General features: G+C 43.9%; 1 protein-coding gene across 2 annotated transcripts in view; it reads right to left on the minus strand.

The window, feature by feature from the left end:
- The window catches only part of LOC147027362 (uncharacterized), a 76,130-nt gene that overhangs the window by 45,826 nt on the left and 5,245 nt on the right, over positions 1-25,059 (minus strand). The window lies entirely within an intron of this gene.

The following is a 25,059-nucleotide window of genomic DNA, read 5'->3' on the forward strand; positions in this document are numbered from 1 at the left end:
CCTTTTCCCCCACCACACGGAGCATCAAGTCCAGGACAAGAAATTCCGGGGAGAAGTGAAACACAAAAGACCATAAAAGAGGATCACACGACACGACTGAAGGCAAACTAACACACACACACACGTTAATAAGTCTCGTCGGTTCAGAGGCTGGTCCGTCCACGCGCACAAAAAGCAACACGTGGCGCTGCAATCGGCTAAGTGCAATGATCGACAACTTGCGAGTGCACGAAGGCTTGCACATCAATCGTGGCACTGCTGAAGCACGGCAGCGCTCGGGTGAGGGCGAGGGTCGACCGGCGAATCGGAGTGCCGAACTTGGTGAGCGCCGCATGAGCAAGGCAAATCAGCCTTGCCAAATACATTCACAGGTAAGTAGGCCTGGTGTAACTTTTCCCAAACAGTGCACCATGTTGGGTTTACAGACTCGAATGATGTGTGAAGAAAACCAGATGGCTTGTGTGGCATGAAAAGAAGCAACGCGAGTGTGGCTCCTGCATAAAGACAGTCCTTCTGCGTGGAGGCCCCCAATGGGGGGGTGACAGTATTATTAACCACAGTAATTGCTCAAGTAAAGAAAATGTAAAGTGGGAAGAAATAATCAGTTTGATTAAAGTGTGAAATGTTCGTTTCTTTTGAAGTAATTAGAATTTACAGAAAACCCATCATGCCATCAATACCATTCAACCATTCCTACCAAATAAAAACAATAACAATTGAATAAAAAAACAGGGATAGTTTCGCCAACTGAACACGACAAGATCATTAGGCTTGTGTCGGTTAAACAAACTAGGTGGCCTCTTGATCGAGGTTTTACCTTTGGGTATGAACATCACCATCACCGATAAGTGCGTCGGCTATGCAGTGTACCTACCATTTTCGGTGTGGACGGCCTGGGCCGTGGCAGGGTGAACATGTATACTGGGACATCTTCTCCCTCATCAAGAATGACCACGCGCACACGTTTCATGGCGTTACCATTCAGATTCTGACTCGGATCCACAGTTGTACATCCTCAACTCAGTCGTGAAGGTGTTCCGGACGTTTCTCCAAATCGAGGCACATCTCCACCCAACGTCAGGTCAGCAAACCAGTGACGATCATTGGTAACGCCAGTCATATCCGGATGGCCTCCGTTACATTGAGCTACCCAATGCAGGACAATCAGCATTGCACAAGTCGTCAAGTAGTCCGAGTGGTCGCATCGTTTGTACAGCACCCCCCTCCCAGTTCTCACAACAGAGCAACAACATTCAAACAAGTCCAACAATACCCATGCCCGGCGAGTTCGGTCTCTTCCCTTCTTCCAGGTAACATCCGAGGAAATCAAACTGCCTCGGTCTGATGAGAACAAGCCACGAGGAGCAGCACAGACGAGCTACCATGCACGTGCAGCAGGAAGGTGGGATGAAGAGAGCAAAAGGAGGGTATGTGTGAGAGAGCAGCGTGGTCAGTGAAGCAGCGGGAGTGGCTCGATGTGTCATTTGCAGGAAGTTGAGAGTTTTCGAGGAACCAGCACATGGACCAACACGCCCACGCAACGGGAGGGGGAGGGGTGGGCACACGTGTGTGCTTAGGAAACGTTGCCTGTATTGGGTATTGGAAGGGTGGGCACTTCCAAACCAAACTGTTTGGTCGTATAAATTCCACCCAATGACTCCCACATGGAAGCACCGACTGCCAGAAAGAAACAAAATGAAAAAAAAAAAAGAAAAGCGAGCGAATTTGCGGCCATGGGACAATACTGTACATCATCTCCCGTGGAAACGTACACTCAAACGGCAATTGATGATCCACACAATTCAGATCGCAAACATTTTAAGAACCACATCTGATAGAAGAATGAAAATATTTAAAGTGTGAAAAAAATATTAAGTAAAAATTTTTTTTTTGTCAAAATCATGACTTGCAACAAACGACGACATCCGAGGTGCGTTTTCTGGAACATTTGGGAGGGCGGTCGGAGGGGGGGGGGGTGAAACCCGCACTCTACCTTTTACCTAAATTTGTCGATAAGCACAAAACCATGGTGAACGTGTGTCCAGGCTTGTGAGGGCAATTCATTGGAAGCAAAGCAAGAAAGCCATTCCACTTGGCTCCAGTGGAGTCTCGAGAAAGCAAGACTTTCCGTTTACTCACGTGATGCACGCAAGGCCTGGAAAGGGCTCGCATTTTCCAAATTACTGGGGGAAAAAAAAAATTCAAAAAAAAAAAAGGATCAAATAGATACACAAAGCTCACGGAGGGAGTAACGTCCTTCAAGAATACAAGCGATGGAGGATTGGAAAAATGAATTACAACTCGACATGTCTGAAAATGAATTAATAAAATTGGATGTACTGCACCTTGTGTCGTTCAAATTTCAAAACTAAACCTGCTCACCTGACAATAGAGGTTCCTTTTTTTCTTTTAATCAAAATCTATATTTTACAAAATAATATCAACAAAAACGAAAGAAGTTTAGAAACCTCTTCCATGGCACGGAATTTTTCATCAATTCGACTCGCATCTCCTCAAAGGAACAAAAAGCTGTTTGTGCAACAAATCAAATTATTATCAATGGGATGAAATTAACGATTCAAACACCGGGGAGTTTTCCAAACAAACTTTTCAAAAAAACAAACAAACACAAAAACAAAGCGGGAATTGCTTCCTCTTCCCCTCGGAAGTTACCGAAGGGAGATGTGCGTTACGAGTGCTGGGGGTGAAGGCTCGTGTCGATCTGCGTCGACGGACAGGTAGAATAATGGATGAAAAGAACAGGACGTCGATCGAGGTATGCCAACTGTCATGGGAAGCAAGGAGAAGCAGACTTTGGCATGAACCGGAGGAAAAATAACAATAAATTAAATAAAATAAAAATTCGCTCTTTTGTTTGCTCAGACGAAGGGTTAATACCCTAAACGTCAGCTTCTCCTGGCTTCCCACGGTGGTCCGAATGCCTTGATCGACATCCTGTTCTTTTCATCCATTTCAAATTCTCGACTTGACAGGCTGCAGCTATTTGCCTGGTGATGAAGTCGAATCACTCGATGATGGATCGTGTTGAGTTAATCTACGATTCGCACGAGAAAATCCCCGATTATGGTAATATAATCTTTACGAACCTGAACCAAGTTTTGGATCTATTCCTACACAAACCATCAGTAGGTTATTTGTCCATCCCCTCTTCGAGCTCTTCCATGAGGTCAGATGTGTGCGTGAATCGACGTGCGTTTGTGTATGCTTCGGGAGTGCTAGCCGGATACCCGAGAAATAGAGGTGTGCACACTCACCGTTGATGGCAGAGTGACATTGGATGGTTAATAACAAGAAGAACAAGAGGGGCATTCAGTTGAGGGCATACCTCCGCCAGGCTGATTAATTTATGTTTTGTATCCCACTGGTGTATATGTATATGTATATATATATATGTATATATATATATATATATATATATATATATATATATATATATATATATATATATGTATATATGTATATATGTATATATGTATATATGTATATATGTATATATGTATATATGTATATATGTATATATGTATATATGTATATATATATATATATATATATATATATATATATATATATATATATATATATATATATATATATATATATATATATAAATATATAAATATATATATATATATATATATATATATACCTGATGTTTGTTTAATGGTTTGGGTGGTGGGCTTGGGATCCAAGGATCCCGAGTTCAAACCCCATTCGGCTGTTGAATTAATACCAGGTGGGGTTGACGCTGCCTGTCATCCTTCCGAGGCCGGCAGAATGAGTGCCAGCTTGCTGGTATACTGTGTCGAAGTGGTGACCTGTCCAGGATTGTGTCCAATAGCCAAGGAGATTGCTTCGGCAGCACCAACGCTCTGCACAGAGTATGGGCCCAACGCATGGATCCCACAAGTCGGCTGGATCTGGATTTGGACCTGAACTGAAAATCAGTTTGTTTTTGTTATCGTCACCGAACCAACTCACCCACCAAATTTCATCCGATTCTGTTCATAACTTTTTGAAACATCCTACAATATATAGTTTTCGTCCTGTCAATCAATAGTGAAGAATCACTTTTAAAAAATTCTCGTATCCGGATTCAGATCTTCAAAGTCGAATCAATACTTCCTTGTTGCACACCTGACCTGCTCACCAAGTTTCGTCCACATCCATCAACAACTTATTGAAATATCCTGCTATGTCGTTTTTGGCCCAATTTCCCAATGGTGAAGAATAATTTTAAAAATTCTCAAATCCAGATCCGGATTCAGATCTTCATCAAAATGGAATCATTTCGTCCTTGTGACAAAGCTAAGCTCTCCACAAAATTTTGTCCAAATTCGTCCACAACTTGAGATATTTTGTTCACAAACGAACAAATGAAATTGCTCGTTGAGCAAGGAATTGCTGGAATAACTGTCATATCTCCATGATCCCTGAAAAAACAAAAACCTGGAAATCAATTTGGTTCTTACAAGTTGATAGTGCTACTGTTTAATGAGTTATAGTGTTGTGGGCCGGGGTTCGGTGGCGAGGACGACCGCCAGACGGAGCAGTCAGGCCGTCTCCAACCAAACACCGGAATTGAAAGGTTGAAACCCCCGGATAACTCCAAAGGTCACGGGTCCCTTAGCGGACCGTGGTCGCCAATATTTTGACGGCGCGAGGTAGGGTCCACTTGTCTAATTCCAATTTACATAAGTACCCACGCCGTCGAGCCACCGGGGAAACCACACCCTCGGCCGACACTGTCCGAACAGAGTCGCATGTTCCGACTCAGGTCCGGCGTACCGAGCGGGAGTTACCAGAGCCGCGCCGGACCAAATGAACAATTTACGGCACAAACGGCTTCACCAATTCTCAAGCCCGAACCATGCTCGGCCAATGATAGAAACGACAGGCAACGAGCTGGTACATTTAACAGGGGATTTATTTTACAATAATCGGGAAGCGAGACAGAGTAGAGTTATCACGAATGTGCAGGCAATTTACAATGTACAAGGCACTTAAACAGTTTCTACTTACAGGAAGGCACCGTGCACAAGGTAAACAAACACACAAACAGACAGACAGGCACACAGAATGACACACACAACCGACCAACATAATTGCCAAAATCCGAAGGATTCCGGCAATTAACAAACAAGAAGATGTTGTGCAGAGCACGATAATTGCAAAAACCATAAAACAGATTTGACCTCAAAAATAATTTACTGGTTGAAGTCGTTGTCCTGAAAAATAAATCTCTTCAAATTTCAATTCAATCAGATGAAAATTGAGGATTTTAGGATTATCACCGAAGTTGTTGTCCTTTGGCCGAGGTTGACCTTTTGACCTCAAAAACAAGTCTTCTTCCTCATGACAAACTCAACCATGTGGTGAAGTTTCGTGACGATTGGTTTAAAATTGTGACCAGTCGGCGACAAACAGACAGACAAGCCGGTAGGCGGCCATAGGTCGCCGAGCATCCGATGACCTTTGACCCCTGATCCAAGTTAATCAAATACAAAGTACTTACAAAATTGCAATTGAATCGGTTAACCCGTGTCTGAGCAAGGGGGCTTTGAATGGTCATTTTGCCCGAACAAAGCACTCATTGACCTTTGACCCCTGACTTAGCCGAGATAGGTCAATATGTCCTGAAGCTGTCGTACTCATGGAGTACTATGTACCTATGAACTTTCATTCGTATCGGTTAATCCGTGTAGGAGCAAGGGTGCCTTGAATGGTAATTTTTGCCCGAAAAATGCACTTATTGACCTTTGACCCCTGACCTACTCGAGATAGGTCATTATGCAAATGAGCAAAGTTGTACTACTCATTACGGTCTATAATAAATTACGGCATGTAAAGATTCATTCGATTCGGTTCAACCGTCTTGGAGCTAGTGTACTTTGAATTTTCAGCGGGAATGCTCAATGGCCCTCGGACACCCAAGTTGAGAGGGTTACCATTTGGAAACTATAAGATATAGAAAAAAAAAATGGATGTCATATCACAGATAAAGAATCACCTTAAGATTATGCATTCCAAATCTCATAGAGTTCCATCAACTGATAACTACTCGGTATCAATTTGAATGAAAAGTACCAAAAATGCGGTTTGATATTGGAAATCCCCAAAGTTCGAGGGGGTGCTGTGGGTGAACAAAGATACAAATCGAAAATCCGGCTCGATCGTTTGTGCACAATGTATTCCAGATGTGTGAATTTTCATGACCATCTGAGCATAACCCTATGGGGGAGTAGCATTTGGCGCGAAGGCAGCTCCAGCTCTCGCATATTATCGATTTTTGCCCTTTGACCCCTGACCTAAGCAATATCGGTCAATATGTCCTGAGGCAAACTTGTAGTACTCATTGCATGCTATGAACCTGCAAAGTTTCATTCGGATCGATGCACTCACCTGGTCGCTAGGGGGCCTTCAATTTTCGGGCATACCCCATTTGTAGGGGGCGTTGCGGGTAAACTATTCCATACATCACAAAAACCGGAATATATTTGGTAGAGCATCACCCGTAGATGATGCATGCCAAATTTCACAAGCCAACATGGGATAATGACTTTCGGAATAGATTTCGCGTGAACGATACCGATTTCAAAGGTTTTTCGGCTGTTGCGAGGGAACCAAAGCGTCTCCAGCAACCATCACAATTTCCAAAGCACGAGGTCATAAGATGTACCTACCACCCGAGTTTGGTCAAAATCGGCCCACGTTTACTACCAATTATGCTGATGACAAACGAACAAACAAACAGACAGAATTACTGACAATAAGGGCCACCTATTTTGGCGACCCAACAGACAGACAGACAAACAGAATAATGAAAAATCGTGCTTAGCACGACACTTGGCGAATTAGTTGACCTTTCCGTGTGGTGGTCCAAGCTGTAATGTCATGGAATGCGTGGTGTTTATTTGCTCGTACATTAATAAAATGACGTTAAATCACGCCAATAGCTAAAAACTTTAACGTCATACGCTTGCGAAAACTGTGCATAATTTGTACCAACATGCATTTTAAAACATTTAGATATTCCATTGAAGTTTGTTTTGGCATCAACAGGAAGTCGCTACGACTTCCGGTCACTGAGTTATGTCCAAAAATGTGTTTGCACGTTGTGTGACGTCACGTTGTGACGTTTAGTCCTATTAAGACGGGGTTTGGACGCGGACCGTCTCAGGTAGATTGCCTATCAGGTGTAAAAATTTAAGAACGACTGGTCCAGCCGTTTTTTTGCTGGAGATGACCGGACAAACTAACAAACGGAACAGACCAACATACTTGACAAAAATCGAAGATTTCGCCAAGTAACAAAATGGACTGACCAATATACTTGAAAAATCTTCTATTTTGCAAGTAATAATAAGTTGAATAAGGTGGTGTAAAAGATGCTTCAGCAACAGTGGTAAACTTCTGGAATTTTTTTTTCTTACGACCTTAAAAATCTTTATTTCATTTCAATGGAATTGCAGTGTCGAGACTCGAGAAAGTCGACACCCCCGATCAAAAATTTCACCTTTTGTTGTCTTGAAGCCTGGAATTAAATTGCATTAAATCAGACTTTTTAATTCCACCACCGAAGGTGAAGGAGGTTATGTTTTCACCCTTCTCTGTCTGTTTTTTTTTTTACTTGCAAAATCGAAGTTTTTCAAGCATATTGTTCAGTCCCTTTTGTTATTCCGTTTGTCACCTACAGGTCACAATTCTAAACCGATCCCCATGAAACTTTACCAAGTTGTTGAGGTAGTCTCAACTGAGAAGCCTATTGATTTTGAGGCCAAATTTCTAAAAGTCATTTTTCATCCGATTGACATGGAAATTAAATAGTAATTGCATAGTGCATTACTGAATTGGGAAACTAACTTTTCTTTTTTAATCAAAAGGTCAAACTTCTAAAATCAATTTCAATCTGAAAAATAATCAATTTTCATCCGATTGGCCTGAACTTTGATCAAGATTGTCAATTATAATCTGAATGAAATGGACAATTTGATGTAATCCATGGCAACCTTGAGAGGGGGTGGATTTTGCAAGTATTGTGCTCTGCACGACGTCTTTTTTTCTTGTTTGCCGGTGTCTGTCAGTCTGCAGGATATCTCAAAAAGTTCTGGATGGATCTGGAATAAATTTGGACAGGTTGAGTGTGTGTCAAGGACGATCTGATTATCTTTTGGTGAAGATCCGGATCGAGATCCGACTACTTGAATTTTTTAAGCTATTCTCCACGATATGAGAGATGGGGCGAAACTAATACATAGCACGATATCTCAAAAGTTGTGGACGGATTCAGATGAAACTTGGTGGACAATGAGTGTGTGACCACGCCAAATTGATTCGATTTTGGTGAAGATCTGAATATGTGTATTATTTCATTTTTCAAGTGATTGTTCACCACTGAGAGATAGGGCCCAAAATGATATATTATTGTATAGCATGATATTTCAAAAATGTATTGGGCACAATATGTTCTCATGTATCAGCCATTACGTGGCGGAGGTATGTGCTCACCGAGTGCCCTTAAAATTCCACATCGTAACCCACAACTTCCAAATGAAAATCAAATTCTACAAATAACAGAAAAATCAATAAAAACACAAAACTAGAATATCCTGGTTGGATAAGTGTCTACCCCCCTGATAGTGTAGTAGACAGTAGAAAAATCGTGCAAATTATGATACAAGCATCAAATTTGGCATTTCTGTTCTGCAGGGCTCTGATCAAATCTGCCCGATTGGCCATTTGAAAATCCAAATTTTGAAAAATAAAAAAAACCCCAAAAAATTGGAAGTCACAGCTGGCTGAAATTCTTGAAGCGCAAGTGAACATCCCAAACAGAGAACCAAGGGGAGATGCAGTCATCATTGATGGCTCAGCACTTATCAATGCCCTACCTCCATGCACTTCAAAGATATTTGATGACTATGCTAAAGAAGACATCATCCCAAAGGTGGAATCATATGGTGCCAGGTACGAGAGGGTGGACATAGTGTTTGATGTGTACAAGAAGTCAAGTCTGAAGTCCGAGGCAAGGAATCAGAAGAAGAGTGACAGGAACCAGTCAGACCCCAAGTAACTGGAGAAGCTTTCTTCGAGATGACAGCAACAAGACTGAGCTGTTTCACTTCCTTGCGGAAAAGATGTGTGAAGCACAGCCGACAAGCACAGTCATTGTCACAAAAGGAGAAGATGCCATTAGCAACACAAGGAAGTCACTGGATGCTGTGTCTCCATGTTGTCATGATGAAGCTGACACTCGAATATTTGTACACGACAGGGATGCAACCACGAATGGTAGCAAGTCCATTATCATTAAGGCTAATGACACGGACATACTAGTCATAGCAATATCTGCACTGCCATCCTTACAGGAACTAGGTCTTGAGAACATGTGGATTGCCTTTGGCCAAGGAGCCAAGGCGTGATGGATTCCAGTCCACGAGGTAGTTTCTGCAAGAGGGCCTGAGAAAGCCAGAGGGATCCCATACTTCCAAGCGTTCACTGGATGTGACGTTGTGTCTGCCTTCCGCGGTAAAGGGAAGAAAACTGCATGGCAGACTTGGAACATCTTTGATGATGTTTCTGAAACATTCACCAATCTCAGCCAGCATCCAACATTGATTCGTGATCTTGACTTTTTTGAAGTTTTTTTTTTTCAGATTTTTCAAAATTTGGATTTTCAAATGGCCAATCAGGCAGATTTGATTAGAATCCCCTGGAGAACAAATGTGCCAAATTTGATGCTTGCATCATCATTTGCACGATTCCTCTCAAAAATTGCTGTTCTCTGCCCCACTAAGAGTTAAGACTTGGTAGAAGCCCCTTTGACAGCAATTACAGCTGTGAGTCTGTTCGGATAGACCTCTACGAACTTTGAACACCTTGATCGGGAAATAGTTGCCCATTCTTCTGTACAAAACTGTTCAAGCTCAGTCAAGTTGTGTGGGGAGCGTTGATGGACAGCAATCTTCAAGTCATGCCACATATTTTCAATTGGATTTAGGTCAGTGCACTGACTGGGCCAATCAAGAACATTTATCTTTTTGTTCCGCTTTAAAAGTTCCCATGGGCCTCTTGGTGGCCTCTCTGATCAGTCTCCACATTGCTTCATCATCTCGTTTGAAGGGACAGCCTGATCGCAGCAGGGTCGTGGTAATACCATATCCCTTCCACATCTTAATGATTGTCTTGACTATGCTCCAAGGAATATTGAAAGCCTTTGAAAATTTTTTTATACACATTCCCTAATCTGTAACGCACCACAACTTTATCCCAGAGGTCTTTTGAAAGCTCCTTGGTGCTCATGGTTGAGTCTTTGCTATGAAATGCACTGCTCAGCAGAGGAAACCTACAGGAACAGCTGATTTTACTCTGAAATGATCAGAATCATTACAATTTAACACAGGTGGAGGTCAATTAACTTGGTGTGTGATTTTGAAGGTGTTTGGTAACACCTGAACTCATTTAGAATTGCGTTTATAAGGGGGGGGGGGGTGGACACTTATCCAACCAAGATATTATAGTTTTGTATTTTTGATTAATTTTCTGAAATTTGTGTAATGCATTTTTTACTTGGAAGTTGTGGGTTACAATGTGTAAATAAAGGTTGAAAAAGTCCGATTTAATGCAATTTAATTCCAGGCGACAAGGCAACAAAAGGTGAAATGTTTGAAAGGGGGTGTCGACGTTCGAAGACAATAAAAAATAATTATATATACAAACCTGAACACTGCGGAACACAAATAGCACCTTTGTGGCACTTTCAAAACCCTTCCGTTTCGCAGTACTGAGTAGTTGGATAAAATGCCATGGCATCTTAAGTCATCATGACCAATCAGATTTGCCGCTCATAAATCCCGCCCATGTCCTTGCTTCTCAAGACAGTGCGGGGTAAGGTGTTCTCTGAACTCTGTGGCATGCACAATTCAATGGGGTGGGTGTGCCCGATGCAGTTTCACAGAACGGAAATGTGGTGACGACACAAAGCAGCAGTCCATTATAAAGAACAAACAATACAAATTATTGTACGACAAATATTGTTGTGGGGCCGGGTGTCGGCGGCGAGCACGACCGCGAGGTGGAGCAGTAGAGTCAGCTCCACCGAGCACCCGGAATCTAGATCGTGCTTCTCAGAGAACTCTGAAAAGCACGGGTCCCTTACAGGACTGGTCGCCAATATTTTGACGGCATAAGGTAGGGTCCACTTGTCCAACTCCAATTTACCCAAGTACTCACGCTGTCCAACTACCGGGGAAACCACACCCTCGGCCGACTCTCTCCGATCCGAGTCGCGGGTAACCGAGCGGAGTTACCAGAGCCGTGCCGGACCAAATGCACAATTTGCCGCTTCCCAATTTCCCAACATGCACCGTGCGAAGCCAATGAAAGAAGCACAGAAACGAGCTGATACATTCAACAAAATGGATATTTATTTACAATAGGCAGGGAGGGGAACACAGAAGAGCAGAGTTATCCGACTATAAGAAATGCAGTCATGTACAAGCGAAAGCACTTAACAATTCTACTTGACAAGACAGGCACGCACACCCAAAAAGAAAATGGACCCGATGGGTCTTCAGTCGGTAGAGCCAGCCCGGAGTACCTGTCCCGCCTCGTACGGTCACACCGACTCGAACCACCACGGTGGGACTCAAATCCACGACCACAACCGTCTGTACTCTGTAAAGCCCTCGTCGACAACTACTCACTGGCTTTGGATGCCAGGTTTGAAATGTCTGAACTGAAAATGTCCTCTCCCACCAGAAATGTCTTACACACGATCACTGGCTGCTCGGCAAAACGCCACGATCTCCGTCTGACGAATGCTCCTGCCACGAGCACACCGTCTCTCCAACGCTGGTCCAGACAACCACACTTTCTCCTCAGGAGGGACGGGCTTCTTTTCCTCGCCACTCGCCTCCTCATTGGTCGGACCCATCGCGTGATTCCCTGGCCATCCTCCATTGGACAGGCCCACGGTAGGCAGAGCAACTCCCACCCTTCTGGGAGGAGTCCCGATCGGAAGAGTTTGTGGCTCCGCCCACCTCCTCACCTTCGGCCACGTGCGTAATGGCAATGGTGCAGAGTCAGAAATAGGGCGGGGTGAGACGCCCGCTCCTTGCCGATTGGCCAAAGAGGGACGCCATGCCGATGCTGGACTCCGCACACACGCGCGCGAAGAATGCCACGAGTAGAGTGTTGTCGTGTGAAAGTGAAGATGTAAAAAATCCTATCTATAAAATAACCCACAGCGCACGTAGTTCCCATTAATCACAGGGGATGGATTCTAACGAGAAACATACTTTCCGATATAACTGACCTATAGGGACTCTGGCTGTTGTGTGCAGTAAGCTTTCAAATTCATAACAATATTTACACCGACAATAAAATACAAAAACACCAGGAATAAGAATGAACAATTCAAAGATGCACACCATAACAATGGATATTGTAAATGTACAAAACACAGAAATTTGGAATATAGAGATAGAGGAGATAGACAAGTGACAGGCTATCAAGGTAGAGTTGGCCTATGTTAAAACATCAATACGAATCGTTCCGGTGGGTGCAGGAGATTTAGGAGGTTCAAGTAGGACTACAGAGAATTACCTCCTGAAAACAGAACATCACAGATATCAACACGAGACCAGCACTCAGTAGCGTGCATACCTCGGCCAGGCTGAACAGTTTACGTTTTGTATCCCACTGATGGGCCAGATCTATTCATGCCATCCAACAAACTCATCCACCAAGTTGTATCCTCATCCATCCACAACTTTTTGAAACATCGTGATACAAATAGTTTGAAGCCCATCCCTCAGTGGTTAAGAATCACTTCAAAAATGCGAGTATCCGCATCCTTATCGCAATCTTCTCTAAAATCTCATCAATTTGTCCTCGTCACACCTCCATCCTGTCCATCAAATTTCGTCCGAATCAGTCTAACTTTGAGATATCCTGCTCACGGACAGACAGACAGACAGACAGACAGTGGTGAAAACATAGCCTCTGTCCACCTTCAGTAGTGGAGGTAACAAGGCAGGGATGGAAAACTGTGCTCCTGAAAACCAATTATAAACAGGAGGGATATTCAGACTCCCAGGATCTGGATTATTGCGAGTCCCCAAGCAAAGCTTATTTGCTGAATACATAAACAGCGATGCACCAACGAAGAAAAATAAATAATTATTTAATTACTGATCATACAAATTAATAATATGGAACACAAAGCTCTGGGACAAGGACCGAGGAAAGAATAAACAGGTTGTCCTCAGAGGTCATGTTTCCTTCAAAATAAATCCCATTTTGCAGTCACACGGCCGTGTACTGTAATATATACATATACATATACATATACATCAAATAGAGTACTTCAAAACACTTCAGCATGCTTGGGTGAAAGTGTGAAAGCGACATCTGCCACCACCATGGACCCCAAGCCACAAAACTTGCGCTTGAGGAGCCACTCAAGGGGTTCTCGATCACAATCGCGTGGTTTGTTCGCAGAACAGTAACTAGTTCTTACTTCTGCGTGGCAGTGTCGTTCTTGGCAAAAGCCGAATAAAGTTAACAGTGGGGCCTTTCAGAGGAGGCAGATTTGTCAGGCAGACCATTTGCTATAGCAACATAGGGTCATCAACATGTAGGGGGGGTGGGATGCTTCAAAATGAGGCCTTCCGAGGACACGAAGTATCAAATGTACTCCAAATATAAACAATCCGGCAACAACACAGTCCGCGTCGCCCAACAGGTAACGCTGCAAAAGGAGCTCAGCAGCGCACCGAAAACAGCGGGAAGACTACAACCGCAAGGAACAAACCACAGTGAACACAGGAAATGCCATCGAGCCGAGTAAAGGGCACAGGTAAAGGCCGACGAGCAAAAGTTACATTCCACTTTGACACTCGTTTTCCTCTCTACGTCTCTGTATCTCGAGAGATGTCTAGTCACACCTTCAGAAAGTCTGTTTGGAATGTGATGCAGTCGTTGCACATTTCGAATAAAAAAAATGCCAGAGAACAAGTTTTTCAAAACAAAAGTTATATTTTGTATTGAAAGGCAGATGGGAAATTATGTATTTCGATTTTCCAAGTTCATCAACAAGCCATCTGGTTGAACGTCTTCACCGATAAGGTAGTGTTTATGTAAAACATCTTCATAAACAACCTCATTACAAGAGAGACAGAGACAGAGACTCCTTCAATACAACCTCGTTTATTAATAAATTATTCTTGAAACAGCACCATCTTGAGGACAAAAACCAAAACCATCAAGTTAGGGAGAGGGGGTGAAAGTGAGATAAAGAGGGAGAGGGAGATGGAGAGAGGGGGGTGGTAAGAGGGGGATGGTGAGAGGGGGGAGAAAAAGAGAACCGGCTTTGGGGTCCACGGTGGTTGCAGATGCTGTAAGTTTCATACTGACCTAAGGTTTAAGTGATTTGAAGTACACTGATATTATATATATATATATATATATATATATATATATATATATATATATATATATATATATATATATATATATATATATATATATATATATATAACCTCTACCACCACTGGATTCGAGTTGAGTGGTTGTGGTGGTGAGCATGGTTTTGTATGCTCAAACGTACCATTAAGGACTGAAGACCATTTCGGGTCTCTGTCCTACCTTGGCCATTCCGGTAAACAAATGAAAAATCTTCGGTTTTCACCAACTTATGAGCCTCTAAATTCCCCCACCTGTGGCATGTTGATAAGCTGTAGTTGTTTCCTGGCGCACATGAAGCGAAAAGCCGGGTTAAGCAATTGGCTCATGTCCGTCCATTCATCCATCAGTCCATCTTGTCAGTTTACGATCGAAGAACAACTTATTTACATCGAATGTTGTATTTTGAACACGAATAGGAAGACATTTTCTCGTTTTAACTTACTTTGAATCTGATTCCGCCCCGAATGTGCACGTGCGGAGAGGAGCAAGATACTATTTTTCGTCTGTCGGCCTGTCTGGCAGTGAAACAAAATTGAAAATCATTCGAAAAACGGGAAACTTGCTGTTTTTAAGGACGTTATAAAGGACACAAACAACAGGCGCAATTAACTGATGCAACGTGGTTGATCATTGGTCCCCAACCTGCGGCCCGCGGAGCCCTATACTGCGGCCCGCGAGGACTTTCCAATCAAAACACATTTCATGTAGCAATTTTAAAGGGGTTTACACAATGCCACTGTCGGCCGGTGCCGTGACCTGAAAAGCCTTACACAATGCCGCTGCCGGCCACTGCCGTTTACCGCCGGGAGGAATCGAATCAATTTGATTTTACCTTCTGGCATCTTGCGGCAGAATTTAAAATTAGAATTAAAAATGCATCAAGTTTCTCATTGACTCTGAAAATGTTTCTCAATAAAATGCATCAATTGTTTTTCTGGCTCCAAACATCCTTGGGAATAGTGAATGTGGCCCATGGGATCAAAAGGTTGGGGACCACTGTGGTAGATAGATAGGGTGGTGTAATCGACGCTGCGTCAATGGATAAAACCTGGAATCAATTTATTTATATTGAATCGTATAATATGTAATCTGAGTTTTGGCACTACAACTCCACAGACATCAATCCTCTGTGGAACACTCAGATGGGGGATTGGTGCGTCATCGCTTATGACCACGAGTTCTGCCTGGAGAAGTCACCCGAATTGTAAATGGGGAATCAGAACTCAGGCCACCTATGGAAGATCAAGTATTTTATGGTGGAGTGAAATTATGAAAAACTTTTCTCAGCACGAAGTTGCAGGATCCGTGAGGTCAATTCAGGTTTGGAAAGTTTTGGAACAATATGTAGTAACCAATCGGTAGAAGGGCTCCAACTCGGATGTGGAAATGTAGTTTGATCACAGACTTCATGATGTAAATGGTCAATATTGCTTTTAACACGATGCTCTCTACTTGTTGATAAGGCTGGACATTTGTTTGTTAAAATTTGAAAATAAAAGTTCTTCTCATTGCGGTAAGATTCATCATCAGGCTAGGTGAGGTCAGGTAAGGAGGTCTGTCTTTGGACTGCCACTGGTAACATGTAACCCAGGACTTCCAGCCACGTGGTCAGGTTGGGGTTGTCGGCGACGAAACCGACTCCCCTCACTGGCTTGCCAATGTGGAGGGTGACTAACAAAGGGCGGATGAGCTCCAATTGGGATCCGACGACCAGAGTAAGGAGACCGTCTCTACTAAAAAAACAACAGTCCGGTTGGACCAGCTCATGGAACCTTGATGGGGCAAATGCCATCAAAATGCGGATGAGTTAATATGAGCCAATGACAACCACAAAATGACACCAGTGGGGAAGAGGGTGGGTATACTGTACCACTGACACCATGAAAGACACTTTCCTCATCCGGTGGATGACACTGCAGTCCGATTCTGACTCAAACACCTTTGTACCATTTCCATTGTAAAAGCAGATACAGATTTCTGTTTTTCAGCACCTGTCCACTCTTCACCAATTGATGATTCAGCCGTCAATCAAGTCACGCCCTTCCACAAGTTCCCGCAAACATGGCTGGGGTGCCTCCTTTGCACCAAAACTTGTCCCCACGGCTTTTCCTCTCCCCAAAAAAGAACACAGAGGACAGACTACAGAGGGATAGAACACTAAACATGTTCCAGAGGGAAGCGGATTTAGACACAAACATGCAAGGAAGGAAAATGACTGCTTTCTCGACAAATAACGATGCATTTCCTAATACTGTCATTTTACCTCTCACTTACGCTAAACACGCACTGTGGAAATAACTATCCTTATGCTACGCAATGGTAACCCCAAGAAGGCAACACTATTTGTCTCAGACGTGTTTGCGTCAAGTGTGATGAAAGATGTTTTTGTTTTATTTTCTTTGGTTTGTTTTCAAAATATGAAAAGGTTCATGTCTCATAAACAAAGACGATGGATTGGACATTTGAAGAAGTTTCCTTTGAAAGAAAAAAACAAAACAAATCAAACGTCACACACGTAACTGAGATTTCCCGCTCTCTGGCAAAAGTGAAATCTATCCTCGATAAATCCATACATAGAATGTAAAGATGCGTCTCTTGTTTACAAACATCATGTATTTGCTCTTTGCCTTTACAGTTCACACGTTTTTCAAATCTTTACCTGTGACTCACCAGCTATGAGCATTCGTTTGTGTAAACACACGACGCAAGGGCAGGTTTTGCGTCTTTGCAAAATTCAAATAATAAATTTAACCGTCCTACCTCAACTGCTGGACACCCAGCAGTGTTGCAGTATTGAATGAAATGTACAACCGAAGTTGTTTTGTTATGGATTTGGAAACCTTGCGCACACAAACAGCCAGAGTCCCCATAGTTCAGTTATTTCAATAAGTATGTGTACAGTTAGAATCCATCCCCTATGCCTAATGGGAATTTCGTGTGTGCGCTGCGAGTTATTTTATCGTTAGGTTATTTAAATCTCCAGATCCCCTCCACTAGCGGCCAGTGTCTTTCAGCGCTTGCGCCCTCGCCTCGTCGCCGTAGCATACGAGGCAAGGTCCTCGCGTGCTTGATTCGACTTCCTCGAATTGGTCTGCATTCAACACCACGAGGAAAAATCGTTGTTTCTCCAGCAAGAGGGGTACAGACACGCGTAGAGGGGGCAGGGTTTTCCCGGCTCCGCCATAACCCTGCTCAGAAAGAGCGGATCCATGGAGGTCTCTGCCCAATCAGGGCGATCAGGTCCACCAAGGCCCCGCTCAGAGCAGTCGAAAAAGGACGACGCGACAGTGTGTGTGCGTGTGGAGTTCTTGTGCTCGTTTGAGTTTGGAGAGTTCAGAAAGTTCCTGCGTGTCCTTGGGAGTTCTTGAGTTCTTTGAAGGGAGCAGTTCGTGGAAGGCAGTTTGGGTGCACAGTCATTGCTGGAGCTCTCAAGCCTGGAGTCCCCGCTGGCCTTCAACAAGGAGCGACCCTGGATCCGCTATTCACCATCCAAGCTCCCACGGACCACGAGCCCCAAATGTGCAGTCGCAGCCAAGCCGCACGAATGCGGTCAGGTACCCCGTCAGAACTCTGACCCCAAGCTCGACTATCCCCTTGGCTGCGATGGTCGAATAAAGACCAATTGGGTCCTTTTTCTTTTGAGTGCGTGTCTGGATGTGGTGCCGTCCTACAAGTAAAACTGTTTAAATGTTTATGATCATTGTAAATATTTGCTTGCATATAGTCGTGAATAAGTCTACACTTCATCCCTCTCTTTTATTCCTGTAAATACAATAATTGTTTAAATGTTCCAGTTAGTTTCTGTCCTTTCTTTGATTGACCCAGCATGGTTCCGCCTTGAGAATTAGCGAGACCGTTTGGGCCAGTAAGTTGTCATTGGGACCGGCGCGGCTCTGGTAACTCCGCTCGGTTACGCCGGATCCGAGTCGGTACCTGCGACTCCGTCCGGACAGAGTCGGCCGAGGGTGTGGTTTCCCCGGTAGCAAGACGGCGTGAGTACTTAGGTAAATTGGAATAGACAAGTGGACCCCACCTCACGCCGTCCAAATATTGGCGACCACGATCCTTTAAGTGAACCCTCGGCTCCGGAGTTATCCGGGGTGACGACCGATAAATTCCGGGTTTTCGATGGGAGACGGCTCGACTGCTCCACCGAGTGATCGTTTATCGCCAAAGAACCCCGGCCCACAACACTTTGATGAACTGGAAACTCAACGAGAGCATTTGGGTGTAGCATCGTCATCCATGAATTCAGATTATGTCAGGTGGGTAGTTGTCAACACGTGGAACAACAGGATCCAGAATGTCCTGATGATATTTATTGCCTGTCTGGTTACCCTGTGCAGTAGCAAAGTGAAGTTCACAATAATTGTTTGTGGCAAAAGGAATACCTCTGACGAGCCCGATAAGAGCTGCCTCTTCCCTGTTGGAAGTCACGTTGGGTCATCCAGATCAATGCTTGCCTTTAACGTCATTGGTTTGTCGATGTTTGTGGACCAATCTGCTGATAAATCAGACGGGAACAAAGTTGACGTCCATTTTCGACGCAGGATATCCCAGCATTGTTCGTCAAATTAATTTTCCATCTTTCCCCTTTACAAGTCTTTTATGGGCAATAGTAACACATTCTGCCAATGGAAATGTGCAAGAATATCGTTTCCTCCTCCAAACATTGACCAGGTGAAAGCGTTTTTCAACTTGATAACCCCACTGTGCTGGGTATGCAAAGTTACCTTGGTCTAGCGAGGAATGCAAAAAAAAGAGCCCGTGCAGTGTGCATGGAAGTTTCTTCCATTTGCATTTGAAAGAAAGTTTAAACTTTAATATTTAAAAAAGAATAAGAAAAAAAGATTTTTCTTTTCACGGATATCACACTATTTTGTAGGTGAGCTTAACTTGTGTGTGCACACATACGAACACTTCAACTTTGGGTTTAGTTACAGTCCGTGAAATGCCGTCGGACCGCGCTATTCATGGATTCGCTATTCGTGGACCCCGCATATTGGTGGTCCATTCGCAATTCGTGGATTCGCTATTCGTGGACCCCGCATATTGGCGGTCCATTCGCAATTCGTGGACCCCGCTATTCAAGGACCCCGCATATTGGCGGTCCATTCGCAATTCACGGATTTGCTATTCGTTGACCCCGAATATTCAAGGATTCGCGATTCGTGGACCCCACGATTCACCAATTTGCTATTCGTGGACCGCATATTCGTGGATTCGCTATTCGTGGACCCCGCGGATTTGTGGGTCATTAAGTGTGACCTGCTTCTACATTCGTGCCTCACGCATGTGCAGTTTCAAACAATTTATTTTTTTTAACACTTCAGGACTACTTGTCTCCTACATCCACTTGGGAAATTGGAACTCAGCCAACATTCCAGAATTACATTTTTTTTTTTTTTAAAGTGCAAAAAATAGATCTTTCACTACATTCCAACTACTTTACTTCTAATGATCCGCAAGGTCGTAGAATCCATCATCACAGTTGACACAAAACCGTTCCTTTTCTCCGCTCGACCTTGGACGTGCTGCTTCTACTCTCACGATGGTGGAAGCCCTCATTAGCAGACATGAGATCAAGGCCGTCTCTCTGGACACAACTTGAGCTTTTGATCCAGTCTGGCATCCTGCCTTGCTCTCCAAACTGTCTGCCTCTGGAATCCAAGGCCAACTCCACTCTTGGATTACTAGCTTCCTCCACTCCTGTGGACAACGTGTGTCTCTCAAGGATGGGGATACACTGCCTCTTCCCTCTCCTCATAACCTGACAAAAATCACAAAATGGTAAAACACAATTTTGCTTTCTCCCTTATCCCTCATCGTTACCTGCATTACTTGTTTGTCATCTACGTATACTTTGTCCCTCCAACCCGCTGTTGGTGTTTCCCCTCTGTCCTGCAGTTTCCTTTGTTATGTTGCGTCACTCTTCCACAAGCCAAGACAATATCAAAAATAAATAAATATATATATTTTCACAATGGCCCAACATTCACAGATTCGATATTCACAACATTTTTTTCAGGAATGAAATTGAATAACGTTAAAATACATTTTTCAGGACCCCGTGAATCGTGGGGTCCCACAGTACACAGGACCACACACTGCTAAATAAAGTATCAGCTGCTCCACTGCTACCAGAAGTATCAGTCGACCAAATAGGCCTTTAGAAGCCTTTGTGGCAACGTCACAACACCATTCTCAGGAAAGGAATCGATGCACGAATGCATTTCTGACTCACTGGCCATCATCAGTGCAAGAGTTTCTGGGTCACATCAAACCACTCCACAACTCCCAAAGGTTGAGCTCACAAACCTTCCTATGAGGGAATATATCCACATATTAACCCTTAAACACTCATTTCAATTCATTTTTTTCAAACTTCCCTTCCTGTGGAGGGAAGAGGAGTGGGTGGGAGAAAAATGGCATTGCCATCCATACAGGCTACTTAACCGAGTGACACGTTGGGTCATAGCAGTAGTGCAGCAGGTGACAAATCTGACCAATTAACATCACCAGCTGATGAATCCAAGCTTTATTGCTCAGCGTTTCAGCATTCTTGATTGGGAATTCATGTTTAATCGTCGGTGATTGCATCGGCCTGCGTTTGTTGCGAACATCAGAATATGCGTCACGCACAAGTAACAACCCGATTGGACACAAGTTCCAGATCAAGTTGGAAAAGCATGGCTTTAAGCTCCGGTTTAAGTTGATAAATCAACAAATGGGATCGCTTTGGGATGTTGAAGGTTGATAGAAGGCGGCGAGTGGATGGAGGAGCAAGACCGGATGCGAAGTAATCGAAGACGCTGAAAGGGCACCAATGTGTCATGCAAGTGTCAAGCATTAAAAAATAAAAACAGGCAATAAAAATAATCTCCACGGTCAAAGTGACAACATTTATGGCCAAAGTACACCGAAGCCATTCACCCGTGATTCGCAAAAAAAGGATAAAAATAAATCACCGTCCAGCAGCACGTGTTACAAGCACTTCAAGGCCACACGAAACATCTCCAAAGTAGCTATGGCCTCTTCCGTGCAGTTTGAAAAAACTCCAGCTTTGTGTCTGTGGCGCGAGACATCGCTTTCTCTCGACATAGGAAAGGTGCTCAAACGACAAAAAAGGTACATTTGTACGAAGGGCAGAAGTTAGAGTACAATGCATACAAAGCCAAGACCGAAAGCTCAATGTACTTGATACTCCCTGGAAAAAAAAAAAATATATATATATATATATATATATATATATATACAAAAAAAAAAAAAAAGGATGACCATTCCCAGCACCATAATGTTCACAGGAGTCAGAGTATGTTGTACAATATCAATGCAAGGGGCATTTACAGGAAGCTAGCAGGTGCTCCGTTCGAAAATAGACAGCACCTGTGTAACGCTATCAACACCAACGTGGATTCTGCTGAAAGAGGCAAATGTTGAAAAACAGAAAGGATCCATCTTGACCTCACACACCTAAGGTGGACACGCCATTCCTTAGCAGTGGTTCGAACGGACCAATGCAATCGGTTTGATCGAGGTGAGCGTCGACCGGAGCGAGAGCGGTGCTCTTGGAGACACCTGCGTCCGGTGGTTCTGGACACCGCCGCCGACGTGCAGTGAACAATTCCGGTGGTTCGGCACGAAGCTGAACGTGAACGTGAGAAACGGCAAATTCAAGGCAAGCACGAGCAAAAGTAGCAATTATTCGAGCGCGCAAGGACAGGGTATGAAGAAAGGAGGAGGTGCAAGACAGAGATTCGAAATGAGTTTTTGAGAAATCAAGAGAAATGGTGCAAACAAAGGAACACACAAAGGAAAAATGGATCTGGCCAATCACTTGTACACAAGATGTGTTTTGCATGAAAAATAAAATTAATTAATTAATTAATATTCAAATTTTTTTTGTAATTTGTCGACTTTAAAATGCCGATCGTCCGATAAACCGCGACGTGGAAACCATCAAGGTGACCACCTGGCAGAACGTCTGTCAAGGTTCCGTAACGCTTCCACCATCCCCAGACAAAACACACCTCAGGTAACCCATTATTAATCATCATCAGTGCTCTTCCCAGAATGCACTGCACACACCCAGCAATTATATCATCAACGCAGTCACCTTTTCCGTGCAGAATTACATTTTGTGAGATACGCCACCATTACAAACAGGAAAAAAAAAAAAAAAAAAAAGTCAAACAAGTCAGCTTGCGAGTTATGAAGGCCAAAACACATTCCGCTGAGATTGCCGAGCAAAAGCTCAAAATCAGGAGATGAGAAGAACAATTTAATTCCGAGTACAAAAAATATATTTAGTTGTTCGAAAGAAAAACCGACACGAGGCAACCTCGAATCATTCCACATAGCATGGAACAAGCGTACGTCCACCCTCAGGAAATCCAGAAAACAACATCAGGACAGCATCAAGGCTGAACTCTCAAACCAGTCTCCTCCTCAAAGACATGGCGGTGCCTCGTCGAATCGGCCTCGGACTATACGCTCCCAATTCATGCCTTCCGTCACTTCAAATGGCACCGGAGCAGACCGAATCAAACTCCAGGTCAATTTCCGTCTACCTTCTCATTCCCAACTGCTCCTGGATACAGTCTCTCACCTGAGAAGGTGGAGAGGTTTCTGGCAAACCTCGACTCAGATTCTACAACAGCCCGGACGGCATCAGTACACGCGTCCTAAAAAACAACAACAACAAAACCTGCTCTGCTGCTCTTGGTCATCCTTTATCTGCTTTGTTCAACCGATCAATCTCATTCGGGCAGTTCTCATCGGCGTGGAAGTTCGTCAACATCACTGCAATGCACAAAACATATCCTCTTAAGTACAAGCCAAATGGCTTCAAGGAATCTATCATTATAGATGAAATCAAATCTTTCCTTTTATCCAACAGCTTCAACTCGGATCACCAGTTCAGATTCAGACCTTGTCATTCTACCCTCGACGTGCTCTTCCAACAATGGATGGAAGCTCTCAATGTCAACCAAGAGTGTAGGGCCGTCTGCCTGGACATATCTCCAGCATTTTGATACAGTCTGGCACCACACCTTGATCTCCAAGATCTCCGCTTACGGCATCCAAGCTGACCTCCTCTCATGGATCACCGACTTCCTTAACTCCCGGAATCAGCACGTAGGTAGCTCTTAAGAGGATCCACTCATCCACTCTCCCCATCAAAGTGGGAGTGCCCCAAGGCGGTATATCTTGGGCCTAGTCTTGTTCCTCATCCGTCAATGCCGGGAAAATCCTGTCTATCTCTTTGCTGAGGAATCCACCCTCCGTCGTATCAGTTCTCTTCCTTCAGACGGGCGTACAGCAGCCGCTTCCCTTCCTGCACACCTTGATATAATCAGGAGCTGGTCCAACACTTGAAATGTGTCCTTCAAATCCAACAAATGCCACACACTCACCATATATCTCTGAAAGGAGAGTCTTGCAAAACCTCCCACCTACGTCCTAAGCAAACTGCTTGAAGAGGTTGAGTCATTGAAACTTTTGGCCATCACCAAAAGCCATGATCTTTCTTGGGCAGACCATATTTCCAAGGAGGCCTCAAACGTCAGGCGCCAACTGGGCATCCATCGTCGTGCAAGGTCTTTCCTTGGCCAGTCTGAATATTTGACAACCTGCAAGGTCTTCATCCGCAGCTTGGAGTACGAGTACTGCTCTCCCCTTCAGGCGAGCACCCCTGCTCAAACCTTGTCCATCTTTATGCCATGCAAAGAAGACCTTCAAGATCATTGGGATCTCCCACGCAGAGGCAAAGTCTCTGGGCCGATCACTCTTACATCGCAAACAGGTCGCTGGTCTCTCCATCTTCTCTCCCCTCCTTTCTGGTCTTGCACCCGCTGCTCTTGCGTGCTTTATCCCTCCCTCTCCCCCACCCACAAGATTTATGTCGGGCACACACGGTTTTTTTCCCCCCTTTGCATTCTGCTCTGGCTTTTTCACGACGAGCAACGAGCATGTACACAAAAAAGTTCTAAACCTGGAGAAAAGTTTGTACTGTAAAAATAATCAAAAAAATAATGCCACACCAGACAAAGACTGATTGGTACAAGTGACCCCTTACTAGGCCAATGGGCTGGTAAGATTGTTTAGTGGTACACAACCCCCATCCCCCCTACCCTGTTTCACTAGAGTTTGAATCTTAACCCAACTACAAAATGCCACCGTGGTGTTTGGCAAGCAGGGTGAGGAATATCATATGTACCATCCATAGGAAAGGCAGACTCTAAGAACCCGTCTATCAGCACTGATCATTGGAAAGCGTTCAGGTAGGTGAGACATCGCCGGCACTCTCAAATTACAGGTACACATCAGGCCTGGCCAGTCAGTTCATAAAAGACTTGGGTGGCAGGGGTTGGAGGTGAACCCAAGGTGGGAATAATTGGAACTGTTTAAGTCGTAGTAACTCAGATAATGTGGTCGAAGCTACTACTACTACTACTACTACTACTACTACTACTACTACTACTACTACTACTACTACTACTACCACCACCACTGAGCATTTTTGTGACATTTTATCACATCCTGACCTCCAAATGACAATTCATTCTAGAA

Source organism: Eptatretus burgeri, chromosome 4 (assembly GCF_056783735.1).
Source record: "Eptatretus burgeri isolate ZD-2024b chromosome 4, Ebu_testis_v1, whole genome shotgun sequence".
NCBI classification, from domain to species: Eukaryota; Metazoa; Chordata; class Myxini; order Myxiniformes; family Myxinidae; genus Eptatretus; species Eptatretus burgeri.